This window comes from Balaenoptera acutorostrata, chromosome 16 (genome assembly GCF_949987535.1).
Source record: "Balaenoptera acutorostrata chromosome 16, mBalAcu1.1, whole genome shotgun sequence".
NCBI lineage: Eukaryota > Metazoa > Chordata > Mammalia > Artiodactyla > Balaenopteridae > Balaenoptera > Balaenoptera acutorostrata.
Genome location: NC_080079.1, coordinates 36,888,677 through 36,905,966, shown reverse-complemented (window position 1 = coordinate 36,905,966; position 17,290 = coordinate 36,888,677). Strand labels below are relative to the sequence as shown.

The following is a 17,290-nucleotide window of genomic DNA, read 5'->3' as shown; positions in this document are numbered from 1 at the left end:
TAAAATGGACAACCTGGAAGAAATGGACAAATTCTTAGAAAGGTATAACCTTCCAAGACTGAACCAGGAAGAAATAGAAAATATGAACAGACCAATCACAAGTAATGAAATTGAAACTGTGATTAAAAATCTTCCAACAAACAAAAGCCCAGGAGCAGATGGCTTCACAGGTGAATACTATCAAACATTTAGAGAAGAGCTAACACCCATCCTTCTCAAACTCTTCCAAAATATAGCTGAGGGAGGAACACTCCCAAACTCATTCTACAAGGCCACCATCACCCTGATACCAAAACCAGACAAAGATATCACAAAAAAAGAAAACTACAGGCCAATATCACTGATGAACATAGATGCAAAAATCCTTAACAAAATACTAGCAAACAGAATCCAACAACACATTAAAAGGATCATACACCATGATCAAGTGGGGTTTATCTCAGGAATGCAAGGATTCTTCAATATACTCAAATCAATGTGATACAGCATATTAACAAACTGAAGGATAAAAGCCCTATGATAATCTCAGTAGATGCAGAAAAAGCTTTTGACAAAATTCAACACCCATTTATGATAAAAACTCTCCAGAATGTGGGCATAGAGGGAAACTACCTCAACATAATAAAGGCCATATATGACAAACCCACAGCCAATATCATTCTTAATGGTGAAAAACTGAAAACATTTCCTTTAAGATCAGGAAAAAGACAAGGTTGCCCACCTTTGTAGTAGACTATACTACAAAGCTACAGTAATCTAGACAGTATGGTACTGGCACAAAAATAGAAATGGAATAGGACAGAAAGCCCAGAGATAAACCCACGCACATATGGTCACCTCATCTTTGATAAAGGAGGCAAGAGTATACAATGGAGAAAAGACAGCCTCTTCAGTAAGTGGTGCTGGGAAAACTGGACAACTATATGTAAAAGAATGAAATTAGAACACTCCCTATTATTTAAAAAAAAAAAAAAAAAAAAAAAAGAACACTCCCTAACACCATACACAAAAATAAACTCAAAATGGATTAAAGACCTACATGTAAGGTCAGACACTATAAAACTCTTAGAGTGTTCTGCCTATGTTTTCCTCTATGACATAAATCACAGCAATATCCTTTTTGACCCACCTCCTAGAGAAATGGAAATAAAAACAAATGGGACCTAATGAAACTTAAAAGCTTTTATACAACAAAGGAAACCATAAACAAGATGAAAAGACAACCCTCAGAATGGGAGAAAATATTTGCAAATGAAGCAACTGACAAAGGATTCATCTCCAAAATATACAAGCAGCTCATGCAGCTCAATATCAAAAAAACAAAGAACCCAATCTAAAAATGGGTAGGAGACCTAAATAGACATTTCTCCAAAGAAGATATACAGATGGCCAACAAACACATGAAAGGATGCTCAACATCACTAATCATTAGGGAAATGCAAATCAAAACTACAATGAAGTATCACCTCACACCAGTCAGAATGGCCATCATCAAAAAATCTACAAACAATAAATACTGGAGAGGGTGTGGAGAAAAGGGAACACTTTTGCACTACTGGTGGGAATGTAAATTGATACAACCACTATGGAGAACAGTATGGAGGTTCCTTATAAAACTAAAAATAGAACTACCATACAACCCAGCAATCTCACTACTGCATATACCCTGAGAAAACCATAGTTCAAAAAGAGACATGTGTGGGCTTCCCTGGTGGCGCAGTGGTTGAGAATCTGCCTGCTAATGCAGGGGACACGGGTTCGAGCCCTGGTCTGGGAAGATCCCACATGCCACGGAGCAGCTGGGCCCGTGAGCCACAACTACTGAGCCTGCGCGTCTGGAGCCTGTGCCCCGCAACGGGAGGGGCCGCGATAGTGAAAGGCCCGCGCACCGCGATGAAGAGCGGTCCCCGCACCGCGATGAAGAGTGGCCCCCACTTGCCGTAACCAGAGAAAGCCCTCGCACGAACCGAAGACCCAACAGAGCCAAAAAATAAATAAATAAAAAAAAAAAAAAAAAAAAAAAAAACTGACAGAATCACTAAATAATATTAAAAAAAAAAAAAAAAAAAAAAAAAAAAAAAAAAAAGAGACATGTACCACAGTGTTCATTGCAGCAGTATTTACAATAGCCAGGACATGGAAGCAACCTAAGTGTCCATCGACAGATGAATGGATAAAGAAGATGTGGCACATATATACAATGGAATATTACTCAGCCATAAAAAGAAATGAAATTGAGTTATTTGTAGTGAGGTGGGTGGACCTACAGTCTGTCATACAGAGTGAAGTAAGTCAGAAAGGGAAAAACAAAGACTGTATGCTAACACATATATATGGAATGTAAAAAAAAAAAAAAGTTTCTGACGAACCTAGGGGCAGGACAGGAATAAAGATGCAGATGTAGAGAATGGGCTTGAGGACACAGGTGAGGAAGGGTAAGCTGGGACGAAGTGAGAGAGTAGCATGGACATATATACACTACCAAATGTAAAATAGCTAGCTAGTGGGAAGCAGCCGCATAGCACAGGGAGATCAGCTAGGTGCTTGTGACCACCTAGAGGGGTGGGTTAGGGAGGGTGGGAGGGAGACGCAAGAGGGAGGGGATATGCATACATGTGGCTGATTCACTTTGTTGTGCAGCGGAGACTGGCACAGCACTGTGGGGCAATTATACTCCACTAAAGATGTTAAAAAAAAAAAAAAAGAACACTGGTAGCACTGTTCACTGAGTTTTTTCTACTTCCTGGGAAGTAGATTCACTTTAGTTGCACAGGATTGAAAGATGGGGCCCACATGGTATGGGTTAAGTTTCTACAGTTCATTTCTTTCTCACCTCTGAAAAAATGATTTCATAGAACAATAGTACAGAGGCTTTGACTTCAACTCATCAAAACTGATTTAATCAAAAGCAAAAAATAATTAAAAGAAGCAAAGGCACTCAGAACATCAGCACTATTTTTTCTTAAAAAAAAAAATGGAGTCCAACTCAAACAGTAGTGATCTTCTGGTCAAAATGAAAAAGTTAAACCTCTATCAGCAGATAACAATACTTCTCATAGAGGCAGGTGTCATCATAGTTAAGACCTTGGCTGTACCATCTGCCAGTTGTGGTACCTTCAGCAAGTCAATTTTTTATAATGGAGGTAATAATATACGACCTCGGTGAACAGACTGGCTTAAGAAAAAGAAAAAAGCATAATACAGATTGATATTTGGAACCTTTTCCCCAAATCAGTTTAAGAGTACCACCCTCGATGCCTACGGACAGGGAGCTGACCCCTAAAATCATTTAGAGCCTTTGTTACACAAATACCCTTTAGGAATTTAAGAGAAGCTGCCTGTTAAGATGAAGTAGGTTTGCAATGAAGTCATGTTTACTAAAATTCAGTTTGTCATGTTCTTTATATTGTGAAATAAAACTTATATTTTATGGCAAGACAAGAAAAATTTAAAACACACAAAAATTTTCTCTGTCCTTTGGCCTCCTCTCTCCCCTCTACTGTGCATTGTGTACCTACATTATGCATCCACCAAACCTCCCCCATCAGCAGGAATACCTGCTCAACCATAAACAGCAACATTCTCCCAGCATCAACAAGACAACTCCTTAAAAGATAACATTCTTTCTTCATCTCGTAAAGGGCCACAATGACGTTTAGATGTGGACTGTGTAAAATGTCAATAATACATCATTTAATGTACAGCCCTCTGTTTCAGAAAGCTTATACAACTGTACCTTTGACTTCTAATGAGCAGAATGGTTCTCAGAGCTTTCTGAGATGCTGTTCCCAGGTTACAATCTTCAATTTGGCTAGAATAAAAATTTCCATTTCTTTTAAGTCAACTAATTTTTCATCGACAATGTCAGATCAACCTCCAAATCCTCTTGTTTATCTCAAACCTCGCCCTTATTTCTTGCTGCTTCCTCTCTTCAGAACTCTCATCCTGTGTCATATTCCCAGTAAGTCAATGTTTAGCTAAAATTAAAGAGATTATTCCTGTGAAATGTTTAGTAATGAGTATACAAATTTCACCTGAGCAAGTGTAAGTTGTTTTGAGCACAATTCCATTTTGGCAAACAAATATGACTGGTGAAACAATGAACTGTCAACTCTCTTATCCAAGGCAGTCTGTCAGTACACTTCCAGTATACCTGATCTGGAATAACAGGTTTGAACTGTGCAGGTCCACTTATACACAGATTTTTTTCAATAGTAAATATCCTGGCTGCAATAGAATACGTGGATGCTTGTGGCAGCAGCAGGGCGGGCACAGTGACAAAGACAGAGACCGGGAAGTAATGAAGACATTGGGCCCTTAGAAGATTTGCCTGGGTGCACGGGCAAGTCAGTAAAGGAAAAAGGAATTGACACTGAGTACTTAGGTGCTTAGTAATAAGCCATTAGAAACATTAGCATCTTGATCATCAAGAGGGGATAGAAAATTTTTGGATGAGAAGTCCTGGGAAATTTTCTGAACCCTATGATTTCTAACGAGACATGCTGAAAGAGCAATCATAAGCATCTCCAGCCTAGCTCCAAAAATGGATGTTTGCAGGCTGACAGGAAAACAGAGAGTTTCTTCTAGAACAAGCGTTTACTATTTTGCTATTCCCTCTCAGTTTTACCCCCATTCCGATTTATTAACCCCTTATCATATGATCGGAAGCAGGTGGGTGCTGCTAGGAGAGGTGGGAGACATCGGCCTCCCATTAGAAATTGTCCTCCATCTGTATTTTGCTGTACACACTTGCTGTCTTGTGTCTCCAAAGGATCTGGGCTTTCCAGGTATCTTGGTGCTTGTAGCAAATCAGATCAAACAAATGTAAGCCATTATACAGTTCCCACCTACAGATCAACATTTATCAGCCAATAGCATGTTACTTCTCATCTGCTGACTGTCTGATGGAGAAGAAAATGCAGGGTAGAGGCTATTGCATTTAGTCCTGGAGCTGCTTGGATTTTCAGCTCCATTGCTGAACAAATCTGGCCCTCAGATTCTCCGACTTCTAATTCTTCTATTAGAAACTCCTTTTCTCTCCCCTACCATCAAGTGCCCTCTAGACTGAAGGTCACCAAATTGCCCTGTATCAGTCAACTAACCAGCCCTCTCCAAGCTGGAGGACAAGTGTGGCCTCTGGCACTCCATCGGGAAACAGCAATGTGAATTCTATTATGTCCGTCTTTCTTGGGGGAAAAAAAGAGCCTGTATAGCACTAATGTCCCAAATATAATCTGCTCAGTGGTATGGCAGCTTCTGAGGTGGCTTCTGCCTTAAGTCACACAAGAGAATATGAGGAAAATAAAGTTTACACTGAGGTTTTACTCTGCACAGTGAAGGCTCCCTCAGATCTCTCAAAGCGAAATAACTACTTTTCTTTCAACCCAACTATAACCTGTATACACTTCTATTGTAATGCCCCTAACCTCTTGTACTTTTTAAATGATTATCTGTCTCCCTTTAGAAGAGGAAACGCTGGGGAAGAGGGACAGATAATTTGACTCATTTATCTATCCAAAGTATTTACCTCACTGTTTGACACATGAGAGGTCCTCAATCAATTTGTTGGATTGAGTATTTTTACATCCTGAAATTCATTCTAGAAGAGGTGGGAAAAGAAATGTAATAGCCACTAGTTATTACAGAAAATACTGATGCAAAAAGAGTAGGCTTTTGATTTTTCATAGACGAGGAAGAATTAAATGTGTTAGGGTTCTCCAGAGAAAGAACCAGTGGTGTATATGTATACATGTACGTGTGGGAGATTTATTATAAAGAATTTGTTCCAGCAATCATTAAGGCTACAGTCCCAATTTCTGTGGTTGGCAAGGTGGAGACCAGGGGAGCTGGTGGTGTAATTTTAGACTAAATGTCAGCAGACTTGAGACCCAGGAGTTGCCAAAGTTTTAGTTTGAGTCTAAAGGCATGAAAAAGCCTCTATCCCAGTTCAAAGGCAGTCCAGCAAGTAGTCCCTCTCATTCAGGGGAGGGTCAGGCTTGTTGTTCTACTCAGGTCTTCAACTGATGGAATGAGGGCCACCCACATAGGGAGGGCAATCTGCTTTACTTGGTCCATTGATTTGTGTTAAACTAATCCAAGAACACTCTCACAGACACACCCAGAATGTTTCTCCAAATATCTGGGCACCCTGTGCCCAATCAGGTCGACATATAGAAACTATTGTTGTATTGGCCAAAAAAGTTCGTTCAGGTTTTTCCATAAGATGGTATGAAAAACCTGAATGAACTTTGTGGCCAACCCAATACATTAAGTATATAAAAGTCCAAAGTGAATAGATCATCCCCTATCCTCTTACATTCATTCAAACACATAAGGACGTACTATGTGCCAGGCATTACAGGATTCTCTTGCTTCCCTCTCTTTTCTCTCTCATGGGGTCTAACATTCTACCAAGGTGGTGGGTGGCACCCACATGCTAGAAGGGACAGGTGAACTGGGGCAACACAGACATGATCTGGAAACCATCAGAATGTAAATGCCCCATCCCAGCCCCCAGACAGGACTCTCCACTCAGATTTTCATTTCTAGGCAATACTACTGGGGAGAAACGCTTTCCTCCCAGAGAAATCAAAGGAAGGCTTACTTGGAATGATTCACACAAAGATTCTCAAACTTGGCTGTACTTTTAAAATCACCCTGGGAGCTTTAAAAGCCACTTATGCCTGAGCTCCGATTAAATTAGAACATCTAGGGGTGGAGCCAAAGCATTCTTAGTTTTTAAAAGCTCCCAAAGTGATTCTGTAGCCAGGGTCGAGGGTCCCAGATGTTACACTGATTTACACACTCCTACATGTTAGGCTCCTGATTATAATTACCTAAGTGCTCACTTGTCTGCACTATCATCTACACCATTCTTGCTGGGGGTAGAAATATGGTAAAGATGAGAAATATGGTAAAGATTGGACACCCTGGTTAAGTTGTCCAATGGGTCAGTGGAAAAAAAAAATCAGTCCAGTGTCACTGTTGAGAACTGGTTTTGGTTTGAGATTCAGTGGCTCATGCATGTGTGTTAGCCTCTTGCTGGAACTATTCCCTCTTGCTCTGTTCTTCCTCAGTCTTGGTGCCACTGTTTGTTCTCAATGACAGAGCCAAATACCAATGTCTGATCCAATTGCTTGGTCCTCTCTCACCCGAGTTTGTCACCAATTTTTCAAAGCAATGGGTAACACTGTGCACCTTGCTTATTATACTGTGGTAGCATGGTAGACTCCTCACGGCAGGAGGCAGTGGATTCTCCACTTATGGTCAAGGCAGCCCAGCTACAAAAGGGGGAGCAGCCTGATTTACGCCAAATGGGCTCCCACAAAGAGGCAGGGATGGAGTGCAAAAAACTTTCCTGGACCCTACAGAGATGGACACTAGTACCTGTGCTGCTTGGGCCAGGAGGGAGCATTTTACAGTGGGAGGAAGCCAAGCCCAAAGCCTTCCTCTCCCCCAGTTCCTGTCTCCCATAAATAATGGAGTCAATTCTGAGAGTCTCAGGACTTGTAGGGGTAGCATACCTGAGTGGTTTAAGAACACAGGCTATCCAGACGAAACAATGCAAGTTTGAATTCCAACATTACCACGTATTACCTGTGTGACTTTGGGCAAATTACTTAACCTCTCTCATTTATTTTGCTCAGTTAAGAAAGGGGATAATGATAGTGTTTGCCTGTTAAAGTTGCTTTATAATTATAGGATATAAAGCACGTGGAGAGGTTAGCACAGTGCTTGGCACATAGTAATCTCAAGTAAATGTGAGTTATTCTTAATGTAAGTGTACCACCCAGAAGTCCATGCGTTTTAGATTATACTAGTGACTAAGGAAATCTCATGGCCCATCAGAGTCTGGGCTGCCTGTCATGAGTACCAACTATTAGCTTAGTCACACCACACCTCGGGCCAGGGAGAAGTCAGCCTGGTGGCCCATGAGGAACCACCTCATGCCCAGAGCAGACCACGCCACTAGTGGCAGATGGGCCCAGTCCTATGTGGTAGATTCATCTTTCTGCCATGTTTAAAGTGCTTGCATCACCCTCTCTACTGCTTTCCAATCCCAATCTCTCTCTGGTTCATCTCAAAGACTGAAGTGAGCCCTAGACTCCAGCCAGTTACTTAGGGGGCTTGAACCTTTCACCTAATTCACGCAAACTCTTTTCCTCTGGAGAGCACGTCTATGACCAACACCATCCATCTTCAAGCCTCCAACACACGACTCCCAGCCTTCCCTCAAAGCAGACCTCTCCCCAAGTAGCCACTATCCTCAGCCTACATGGGACTCATCTCTCAAATTTGCTATCAAACTTGCTATTCAGTTGCCAGGCTACCTATTAGTCTGATGCCCTAATACATGTCCCCACATCCCTCATGAGGAGGAGGAGTTAAACTGATCCAGCCAGCTCCCTCCTCTTCGGTAAGAGTTATGACTGTGCCACAGAGTCACGCTTACACCGGGATCTTATTCACCTTTGCTTCCAAAACACTCTATCCCTCACCTGCCTGCTGATCAAAGCTTTGATCTCTTTGGCACTTGTGGGTTTCACCTCTTGCTCCCAACTCTATTCCTCCATCTCTACTTTGAGACTTCAGTCTAAATTAAGAAGCATTTAATATAGGTATGTCAAATACAGAAGTCAGTACACAATCCATGGCAAACAGATTGCAGCAAAAGATCAGGAGCCAAAAAATTTTAAGTTTAATCCATTTTCTATGGTTTGTAAATATCTCAAACATCTTTTGGTCTTTATATTACACAGAAACTAAGTCAACGGTGAGGGGCTGCAAATTTTTCTTCATTTATTCAGTGTCTATATATGTTTATTTGTTCAGACAATGGGCTCCTGGCTTTTGAATTCCCAGGGAGGAAGCCAGCCACTACCACTGCTCAGGATAATGTTTCTGAGCTTCATTGCACCAAGAGGACATGTAGCCCTGTCTGCATTTCCCTGGCAGAGACACCGTCTCTATCTTCATCATGAATTCCCTTAAAAGACAATTCCTTTCCATCTGAGCATGTCTTTCTTTGTGTACGACTTGATCATATTTGGGGGTCAAAATGTTTTCCAGTGGGACACAAAATTATAAAACGTTTGCCTTTAGAAAGGACTGTTGAAATAACCTAGTTGAGTGATTCCCAAATCATGGGATGCATCCCACTAGAGAATGACAAGATTGTAGGGAATACATAGAACAATAAATAACAGTGAGTCACATGGTAAGATAGTATTCTCTTTTCAATTCTCTTCCAACCACCCTGATTGGTCTAGGAGAAGGTTTCAGTTTGGTGCTAATATATCTTCAACACCTCTCTGGCACTTCCTAAACTGCCTTTTACATAGAGAAGCCTCTGTCTCAGAATCTTCTGACCACCTCATCTAGCGTGGATTAACAAGGTTTTATTTTAATTTATTCATTTTATGGTTACCTGCTATTTGTGATGTCATATCAATTTTTTTTTAATTTGCAGTCACAACAGAACATTTCCTTAAAAAAATTTTTTAAACGAGTCAACTTAAAAGAGTATTAGATAAATTAGAACACAGATATATTCATGTTGCAAAATTTGCCAAGGCAATATACAAATTGAAATTCAACCCCCGTTTTTACCAATGAAGAAATTGACACCTGGGGACCTGATGAGGATACTGATGCCCACAGTCACATGTCTGTTTGTTGGTGAAGCTGAGACAAGAACCAGTCCTGTCAATCCTGAGTAAATGCTGTTCGATAATTCCATTAGGAGTATGACAACATAAAAGAGAATATAGTGGGCCTTAATGTGCTCACACATCCTGTTCAGTTCTACTACACCTTCTTCACACCTTGTTGGAAAACTTTCTAGTGCAGCATTTTTGAAAGTGACTTCCTTCTCTGTTACATCTTCTAGGTTGTATGTGAACATTTAGGCCTTCATTTCAGAAATAAGGAGATCAGTAAGTGAGTTTATTACAGGATAGTGAATGTTTTGCCTCGATTTCACAAGTCAGAAAATACAAAAAAGTGCTTTGAAATTCAGCAGTGATCCCCAATTAGCAAACAGCGTAATTACATCCAACACTGTAACAACACTATTTTTTCGCATTTACGACTCCCTAGTTATATGATTCTCTAATGGGAACCACAGCAAAATGTCATCTTTTGCTAGAAGATTAATACACCGTAAGAAAGAATGGCCTCCCATGCACTAAGCACATCAGGCAGTGTTTCTTTGCCACATGTAGAGCAGAGCTGGCTACACATTTCCCCCTTGGGAGGATACCATGTTTGCAAATGAGAATACGTGCTCTTAAGATACAGTTTCTTTCCACCCTTAAGATTATTCTTTGCAGCTGGTTGATTGATTACCAGAGATTTCTCATTACCTACATTCTTTAGGTTCATCCATGACAGTATATCAGTTGTGGCCCATATGCAATCATAATTAACAAACATTGGTGTACCACGTCCGAGCATACTACAGTTTTAGCCAACCAATGGTAGTTGCCATTATTGGAAACTTGGCTAAACATTTTGCATGCATTACTTCATATAATCTTCATAACACCCCTGTGATCCCTATCTTACATGTAAGGAATCCAAAGCTTAGAAAAGTTAAGTTCTTACCCAAAGATACGAATTAAGAAGTTGCAGAACGAGGATGTGAATACGCACCTTCCTGACTCCCAAAAGCAAACGGTTAACCACAAACTCTGAGAACTTGCCATGACAATGCAATGCTCTGTGCCAGGTGGGAGCATGAGACACAGTCAACTCAGACCAAATCATAATTCACTCATAACCCTTACAGACTGGTTGTTTCTAAACATTCACCAAGTTGATAACGGCATCAAAATAATAAAGGATTTTTTAAAATCAACATTTTTAGGGAAAAAAAACTAGTAATATCCACAATACAGCCATTTTTTAAATAAAAATGCACTTATATAAAATTATAGAATAAATAACTAGTAAAATATCTATATAACTGCAATAGTTTTCTTGTTAATGCTATAAAAAAAACTACCAAACTTAGTGACTTACCACAAATTTGTTCTCTTACAGTTCTGGAGGTAGGTAGTCCAAAATCAGTTTCACTGAGCTAAAATCAAGGTGTTAGCAGGGCTGGCTCCTCCTGGAAGCTCTCAGGGAAAATTCCTTTCCTTGACTTTTCAACTTCTGAAGGCCTCCTGCATCCCTTAGCTCCCGCTGGATTCCTGGCATCACCACAAACTCTCCCTACCAACTTCATAGCAACAACTGAGTTTGAGCCTCCTGCCCCACTCTTATAAGGACGCTTGTGATGACATTGGGTCCACCTGGATAACGCAAGATAATCTTCCCATCTGAAGACCCTTAATTTAATCACATCAGTAAAGCCTCTTTTGCCATGAAAGGTAACATATTCACTGATTCTGGGGGTTAGGACATGGACATTTTTGAGCCATTACTCTGTCCACCACAATTACCAACATTTACATTTTTTTTAGTTGAAACAAAATTTTAAATTAAATTGGAAAGGAATCGAACTTTTACTGTAATCACCTGCGTCCAATTTCCAATTAATTTATGGTTTTCTGGGGCTTAATTTCATGGCTAAACAATGATTTTTTTTCCTTCTGGTTGAAAACGTTCTGGAGCACGTGGGTGCAGTGACTGGTATGGCTCTGGGTTACCAAGCAGAAAAAAAGGTAGAGATTATAAAATGCAGAAAGTGGTTAAATAAATTCATTTACTGTTAGCACTTCACTAGGAATAAGTGAAGGAACAAAGAGGATTAAAGGAGGAGAGAGGGGAAAACCTACAGCTTCTTGACTGATCATTGAGTCAGTTAATCATGTTCTGATTAGAACAGGCATAGCAAGAAAACACGTGCTCCATAAGCACGTGTAAATTTTGTCTTCTAACCATGGAAGAGATCCTCAGTGCCAAGAGGCCCTTGACATGTGACTGGATACCAACCAACCAACAAAAGACAAAACAAACAAACAAACAAAAATTTGGCAAAATCTGAGTAGGGCAAGCCCATGCAGAAATGTATTTGCTTTTGTTTTGTTTCTCCTTTGAATTGGTATTTGGAGAACGTCCACTCACTTAATGCCCTAAGGAGAGATGGACAGTCTCCTGATATCTCATTCTGATTAAAAAAAAAAAAACCCTACAAGCGTTGCTACACAGATAGAGCTAAGTGTTTTGAAGGTTCAAGTTGCTGCTTCTAGAAGAATCAAGTGACACTGAAAGTACATTTGTAAAGAGATCAACACAGTTCTAATACTGTACTGGAAACTTGTTTTACCTAAATGTTTCCCTTTTTATTCAGGCTTGCTTCTAATGACATTTCAATGTGTCTATTCATCTCCTAGGAGGACATTAAATAATACATAATGTTACTTTATTAAGAACCTATAATATAGCTTGTTTTTTAAAATAATCAAATGTGAAAATATATTAGATGCTTTGAAACAACTAGCCATACCTAATAAAATATCTTTATTACCCTAATTAGAATTCCTTTATATCAGTGAGGACAGAGAAAAAGAGAGAGAGAAGACTTGGACTGATAGTTCCTAAAACTTGCTCTTGTGTTTCTCAAACTTTAATGCATATACAAAGCATTCAAGGATAGTGTTAAAATGCAGATTCTGGTTTAGTAGGTAGGGGAAGGGGAAAGGGGGAAGCTCATGGATTCTGCATTTCTTATAAGTCCCTAAGTGATGTCATTGTTGCTATGCTTCCCCCTTTAAGTAGTGACCTCACAGAGAACTTTATAAAATTACAAATTCCAAAGTACCACCCCAAACCTTCTCGCAGATCTGTAATTTCAACAAGCCCCTTCTGACTGTTTCTATACCACCAGCCTTACACTAAGTGAGCTGAGTTGTCACCACCCAGATGCCTGCTGGGAGGATGTGGTTATATAAATACTTGAATTGGATTTATTCTAAAATGGGTGCTAAGCTGGTTGGGCTGGAACTAAGCTTCAGACCAGCCTAATCACATGCCTTTTAACATGCTTTGCAGCCATAACACAATGGCAAATAATGGTACACAGCCCACCAGTTTATAACCTCTGAGCCTAGAGCTGGCAGTCTTAACATTTTGGAGACTATGGCCCCTGTGAGAATTTGTTATAAATTATGGGACATCTACCCCCATAAAAGTCTACAAACACACATGCACACATTTCATAAACAGTTTCAGGAAATTGCATGTTTCCTAGTTTGTCCATGGATTCTTGAACAGTTCATGAACCTCTGGCTAAAAATCCTTGGTCCAGTTACTCTGCCTTGCAAACACCAACTGTTTTAGTAATGGACAACATACTACTTTTAAATATCATCTTGATATCATTTTGACTCCTCTAGGAAAACTGTCTCTGAAACTAACCTACTGCACCTGGCTATGGGCTTCTCCACACCCACTCTACCCACCCCCAGGTGTTCCTCAGAATCTGCCTTCGGGCTGCGCTGCCTGTCTCCGTTTTCCAGCCTGTCTTGGCTTGCTCCCTGGTTGAGCTTCTAAAACGTCCCCCCTTCAATTGCAGTTATCCCTTCTGAGGCCAAGCCTCTGTTTTTCAAGTTCTTTTTACCTGTCTCCCAACTTGGAGAGTTTGAGACTGCTACCTTTAATCAGAAATTATTACTTAAAAGATTTCTCAGACAATCACTTAGTATTTTACCTTCCTTCTCCAAGAATAGTCTTTAACATGCCGGGAAAGGTCTTATGCCTCTTACGCTGGCGGTTTTACCAGTCTTAGAAGCCCTCTGCTTAAAGGGGCTTTCTTTTTCAATCGTTTTGGAAAAAGTTATTAAAATGCAAATATGTTTTGAAGAGGACACAATTGTACTTCAGAGGATATGCAAAGAAATAAAGAATTTTAGCATTAAAGTGGAGAAATGGAGTCAGATCTGGATTGCTAATGCACATACACACACATACGCTAAAGATCTTTGGCATGTGTGGTTATACAGTTTATTTTATCATCTATTCCTGTAAACTTTCTTAGGAATTTATGTTTCATAATATTTTATGTGCAATAATTGAGGGTTATAGAATTGAGCATTACTAGTGAGTTGCAATATGTGGCATTACACACTGAAAAATTTTGTTGTCATTTCTCCTCATTTAAAGACGTCAAATATAGTAAGTCAATTGTAAAGGTAAAACTAAGGAATATCAGCAAATTTTAGTTTTTTATTGGAAAGTTTATTACGTTGTAAGAGCAAAAAAATAAGAGGAGGAGGGATGATCTGAAGACTTATCCAAATAAACATTTACTCCTGTCTTATCCACATGATTATTAGGTAGGTACCAAGTTTTCTAGTTTACATGATGAAAAAGGGACTTTAGAATTCAAGAAATGATTTTTTTGTTTGAATATAAACCTCTTTCTTGGTAAGTAGGCATGGTGTTTGGAGTCCAGAATGAGACTCTGCCATATCACTGGTAATAATGGGAATTAGCTTGACCTATGACAGTAAAATTTTAAATCGACAGAGAATTGATCAAAGTGAAATTATGCACAATCAAACCTATAAAAATAGAGTTAGTCTCATAAAAGCACAACTTACCTGAGACCTATATGAATATAATGAATATCCAAAGTAAGACTGTGACAATTGTGAATGGATAGGTCAGTCAATGGAGCATTTAAAAGACTTCACAAAATGATTTTATAGTAGTGCACACTCACACCTTATGAAATTTTGTTCAGTAGACTTTAATCATTCATCCTTATTATTAGGTGGATAAACCAAACCATCTTAGCCTAATTCCATTAAATATTTGACCCTTCTGACTTTTTTCTTGATCACTTGCTTAGTGGTTTTCCATTGCAGATGTAACAAATTTCCGTAAACTAAGTGGCTTAAAACAACACAAATTTATTCTCTTTTAGTTCTGCACATTGGAAGTCTGAAGTGGAGCTAAAAATCAAAGTGTCAGCTAGGTTTTTTCTGAAGGCTCCAAGGGGGGAATCCTTTCTTTTCCTCTTCCAGCTTCTGGTGGCTGTCAGCATTCCTTGGATGGTGGCCACACCACTCCAGTCTTTGCTTTTGTTGTCACACTGCCTTCTCCAATCCTAATCACCTGCCTCCATCTTATAAGGATGCCTGTCATAACATTGGGACCACTTAGGTAATTGAAGAAGCAAACCTTCCCATCTCAAGATCTTTAAATTAGTAGCATGTGAAAAGTCCCTTTTGCCATATAAGGTAACATAGATTCAGGAATTAGAATGTGGATATGTTGATTTTACTCCTGCAAGGTTCAGAAATCTGACATTAAGGGCACATGAATGTAAATTCATTGCTTGGGGCAGACTTACAAACTCACAAGCCTGACGTATAAGACCAGACTGTCCATTTTTGTTAATTTATTTTGAGAAATATAATATGTAAGTACTGAAATATTTAAGCCTGTATGGATAGCTCTTTATATCTCTACAGGAAAGTGTACAAGGAAAATCAAATCATAATCAGAAGGTTGGGCAAGATCTTCAGTTCCATGTCATTTGAGTCCTAGAAAGAGAGGACAGAAAGATTCAGGTAGAAAAAAAATATTTTAATAAGCACTGTTCTAAAACATCCCAAAGTTGGTGAAAGAAATAAATTTACAGATTTAAAAAAGCACAGTGAACCCCATGTAGAATTAACTCAAAGAAAATTACAATTGAACACATCATAATCAAATAGCAGAAAACCACAGGGGAAAAATATATCTTACAATAGCTAGAGTAAGGCGATACATTACATACAGGAGAAGAGCAATATGAATGATGGCAGAATTCTTAGCAGAGACCAGAAGATAGTAGAACTACACCTTTAAAGTGCTGAAAGAAAAAAACCCTCAATCCAGAATTTTATATTTAGTGAAAATATCCTTCAGGAATGAAGGCAAACTAACCATTATCAGATGATGGAAAACTTAGAGAATTTGTCACCAACAGACCTACTGTAAAAGAACTGATAAAGGATGAAGGATATTCTTCAGGTTGAAGGGAAATGATGCCAGAGGAAAAGTTAAATCTTCAGGAATGAAGAAAGAGCAAGAGAATGGTAAATATCTTTGCACATGTAAAAATCTATTTTTCCCCTTGAGTTCTTTAAAATATATATGACTAATGAAAGCAAAAATTATAAGATTTCAATGGATTTCAATAATTGTAGATTAAATTCATATGGAAACTATAACATAGAGGTTAGTGAAAGGTAGTAAATGGTTGCAAAGAATCTACATTTTACTTGAAGTGGTACAGTATTGAATCTAAGCAGGCAGTGAGAAATTGTCTATGTGTAGTGTAATATTTAGGGCAAACACTAAAAAGAATAATACAAAGAGATATAGCCAAACAGCCAATAGAAAATTAAAATGGAATACTAAAAAACATATTCAAGTAATCCAAAAAGGTCAGGAAAGAAAGAAAAGGGGAATAAAAACCAAAGTTAAACAGAAAACAAATACAATCAGCCCTCCATATCCATGGGTTCTGCATCCACATATTCAACCAACCACAGATTGAAAATATTTGAAAACAAAATTCCAGAAAATTCCAAAAAGCAAAACTTGAATTTGTGGCACTCCAGCAACTATTTACATAGCATTTACATTGTATTTATAACTATTTACATAGCATTTAAATTATAAAAGATAAGTAATCTAGAGATAATTTAAAGTATATGGGAGGATGCCTCTAAGTTATAGGCAAATACTACATTATTTTATATAGAAGACTTGAGCATCCATGGATTTTGGTATTCACAGGGTCCTGGGAGCAATCCCCCATGGATACAGAGAGGCAACTGTAAAATGGTCAACTTAAATCCAACCATATCATTAATTACATTAAATTTTAATGGTCTAAAGAAAACACTACAGTTTAAAAAAGCAGAAATTAATAGTATATATTTTAAAAAGCAAAAACTTACTATATGCTCCCTAAAAATGACAAACTTTACGTATAAAGGCAAAGATAGGTGAAATGAAATGGGAGGGAGGAGGGATAAAGATATATCATGCAAACAATGTGCATAAGAAGGCTAGAATGACTTTTTATATCAAAAGAAAAGATTTCAAATATCAAAATAAATAAACTTTAAGACAAAAAATATTACCTGAGATGCAGAAGGATTTTTCATAATGATGAAAAAAAAAAAGATACACCAATTTAAAATGTGTATTCACCTAGTGACAGAATCTCAAACTACATGGATCAAAATTGAAGAATTAAAGGGAGAGATAGACTACTATACAAATAGAGGAGAAGATTTTAACATCTATTTTTCAATAATTGATAGAGAAACTAAACATTAAA

At 38.6% G+C, this 17,290-nt stretch overlaps 1 protein-coding gene and 1 long non-coding RNA gene across 5 annotated transcripts in view; both read right to left on the bottom strand.

The window, feature by feature from the left end:
* Positions 1-17,290, bottom strand: part of HTR7 (5-hydroxytryptamine receptor 7) — a 670,153-nt gene that overhangs the window by 449,758 nt on the left and 203,105 nt on the right. The gene's annotated exons all lie outside the window — the stretch shown is intronic.
* LOC130705036 (uncharacterized) overlaps positions 14,885-17,290 on the bottom strand; it is a 75,656-nt gene continuing 73,250 nt past the window's right edge. Inside the window, exon 3 of the long non-coding RNA XR_009005665.1 lies at positions 14,885-15,497. This is a non-coding gene — a long non-coding RNA (uncharacterized LOC130705036). The remainder of the gene's footprint in view (positions 15,498-17,290) is intronic.